The 3399-nt window shown below is 34.9% G+C and overlaps 1 non-coding gene across 1 annotated transcript; it reads left to right on the plus strand.

Annotated features, from left to right (window-relative positions):
• The first annotated feature begins 667 nt into the window (after positions 1 to 667).
• LOC111741848 lies at positions 668 to 774 on the plus strand. The gene has a single exon (XR_002781108.1). It is a non-coding gene; the product is annotated as a U6 spliceosomal RNA (small nuclear RNA).
• Positions 775 to 3399: the final 2625 nt, after the last annotated feature.

The raw sequence follows: 3399 nt of genomic DNA on the forward strand, positions 1-3399 counted from the left end.
TTTTGTTCTGAAAAGGATCTTTGTACTACTTGAAGAAACAAAAATTGATCAGGAGGCGAGTTTCTTTTAGGATCACACAGGTTGAATGCTAAACTCATTTAGTTTATTTATTTATTTTTAATGTACTTACCAACTGAAGTTTAATGTGATGCTGTAGATACCTAGATTTCGGGAGGGAATTTAACAATTCTCTTATTTTAGTCATTTATAAACTATATGTCACACATTGTAAGAAGCATTTCATGTTCATTATCTCTGAAGTTTACAAAAGCCCCCTTGGTAAAATATCTACAAATTGTAAGTGAGGAAAGTGAGGCTCAGAGTGGTTAAGTAATTTGCCAGTCATCAGCTAGTAAGAGGTAGAGATGGAATATGAAGGCAGGTCTGCTCTAAACTTATATATAGTCTTCCACTGTACTGCACAGCATCCATCATAACTATATGTATAAATTCGGGCCAGTTGATAATATGGTTAGGAGGATTTTTAAATAAGTAAATAATTGTACTTAATTTTTTTTTGATAGATTTCAGATATAAAACTCAGGCCAGAGTCCTTGTACTTGTTTAATGTTAATATCAATGACTTGGATAAAAACATGTCATGAAGTTGAGAAGAATAGCTAGTGTTTTATGTAAAAGAATTCATATTTAAAGGAGTGAGTACCAGGTGCTCACTCCAGCAGCACATATACTAAAATAGCAATAATAGAGAGAAGATTAGCATGGCCCCTGCACAAGGATGACATGCAAATTTGCGAAGCATCCCATAAACAAACAAACGAACAAACAAACAAATAAATAAATAAATGGATGGATGGATGGATGAATAAATAAATAAATAAAATTTAAAGATGTACAAGGTGTAACAGCGAACCAAAAGTAGCTGGGTAAAATTAAATAGGACTTAAATGATAAATCCTGCATTCAGAATAGAAAAATACACTCTTTCTAAACATGTATTGAGGATATTTGTTTTACCAGCAATATATGAAAAAAACATAGGGATTTTAATTAATAACTACCTCAATAGGAGTCAGCAGAGTGACATAAGGATAAAAGGAAGTGGGAGAAGGAAGAAATCTTAAGGCTGCATTAGTACTCATTCATTTATTCATTTATTTCTATTTAATGTATACTAATCAAAGGAAATAAAAGACCATTTTATTTCACATGCTTCATATCATATCTCATATATGAGTCACAGTGTTTCAAATGCATGATGGTTTAAAATGAACTGCTGAATAATTGGAATATGACCCAGGATGGCCTTAGTGAGTAAACATGGAAAAAGTTCTGAATAACATGTTCATTGAGAAAGAGTTGTATGAACTTAGAATGTTTAGTCTGCCAATTCCTCAAATATTTGAAGTATGTAGATTTCATTAAACTAGTTATTTATTCATTCTGAATTCAACGAACAAATACATATTTAGCTTTTGCTGTATACGAAATACGTCAGGCACTGTCCTTGGTACTAAGAAAGAGATATCAAAAAAGACATGCTTTTTGTTCTGAAAGACTCTTTAGTCTAGTAAGAAAGACAGACAAAGGAAAGTCAAGCATCGCAGTATGTGCTATACTACAAGTATTCCGGGAGCACAGAGAAATGACATCTTGATCAGACTGTGGGGTCAGTGAAGGGCCCAGAGAAAAGTGCACTTGAGATAAGATTAGAAAGATAAATAGGCATTAACTAGCTGAAGTAGGGGGAAGAAGTAAGGACATTGCAAGCAGAGGAAACAGCATGTGTGAATGTATAGGGAAATCAAAAGAGTATAAAAGAATTGGTGAAAATGCAAGTAGTTATAATAATTGGAAAGAAGAACATGTGTGTGGGAGCATTGATAAGAAATGAGGCCTGAGTTGTATTAAAGGAATTTGAACTATATCCTGGAAGCCATGTGGAGCCTTGAAGCCTTTAAAACCGGAGAGTGATGTGATTAGATTTTAGTTTTAGAAAGATCCCTCAAAAAACAATGGTGCCAGGCTGGAGGCATTAGGACCAGTTAGGAGGTACGGTTGATTCTCATTATTTGCTGTACTTATGCTCTATAAAGTCATGGCGAACACTGAATTAGTGAATACTGAGTCATTGCCTCTGGGTAAAGTACAGGATTGTTATCTCATGAATCCACAAATTCAGCCAGTTTTCCATCTTTTCTATAGTTCATCAAATACTATAGATGTTAACGGTAGCACTTTCTGAGCACCTCATGTACAGATCAACAAATTTGTCTTTCTTTTTTTGTTTGTATCTTGATGTCAATTCATGAATAGTAAAATTATGATGGACAGCATTATAATTCATGCCTGAACAATACTTATTGAACACACATTTTCTCTGTAAGGCACATCACAGCCTTCTTGAGATTGGAAACACTAGCCAGCACTTCAGCAATACACTTGGTGGTCATTTTACACAACAGAATTACCAAAAATTTTAAAAACAAAATTTTCAAAAAACAAATTGTAGCACTAAATAGATTGCCAAAAGGATACCTGTTTATAGTATGAGAGCTAAAACAAGAAAGCAGAGCATTGCCATATTCAACTGGAACATGCTTGCTGGACGACTCAAATTTTTTACCACTCTGAGCATGTCCAAGAATAACTGTGAAAGCCTGTGAATATCGATTGGGCAGCGGGCAGGCGGTGGGCAGTGGCGGCGGGGAGGGGAGATTATAAAATATTTTAGCAAGTAGGAGAAGTTTTAAATATGAAATCCAGAAATAATGAAGATTAACTGTACTTTTAGTAATCTAAGTTACAGCTGATGAACACCTGAATTAAGGCAGCAGCAGTGGAGATAGGTGAAGGGGATGGGTCTATTTATTCAAAATATTTCTTGAGTTTTAACCATGCACAAAGTTTAGTGCCAAGAACCAAGAGTATGGTAAAGGCTCTCAACCCTGAGGTATGTAGGTAAGAAGGGAGAATTGCAGGGTAGCTAGAGAATTGCAGGGAAAGGTATATTCTTTAGTAATAGGTAGATACCAGATATGGAAATGGAGGGATGGGGCATACTTCTAGAAGAGCTTAGTAATATTTTGAAATTTGCTCTTTATGATGCTCAGTCCAAGAGGGCATTATGGGAAGGTTTAGAGAACAGGGAATAAGTAGAGGTCTGGATGTGCCCAACAAAGTATAAAGTAATATGGAAGTGATAATAAGACAGATAATCAATGGCTAGAGATATCTACCCGTTGGACATTGGTTTGAAAAATTGGTTTTTGAAACATAATGAATTTTACTCCTAAAAATCTGTTTGTGAAGGATGAGCACTGACCTAATTGAATAGAAAGATTTTTAAGGATTTAGAATTCCTTGGAGGTTTATGTACAGAGCAGACCAGTGAGGAAAGAAAAGTATCTAGATTTTGTTTCCAGATCTTTGGTTTGG

This window comes from Pteropus vampyrus, unplaced genomic scaffold, assembly GCF_000151845.1.
Source record: "Pteropus vampyrus isolate Shadow unplaced genomic scaffold, Pvam_2.0 Scaffold82, whole genome shotgun sequence".
NCBI classification, from domain to species: domain Eukaryota; kingdom Metazoa; phylum Chordata; class Mammalia; order Chiroptera; family Pteropodidae; genus Pteropus; species Pteropus vampyrus.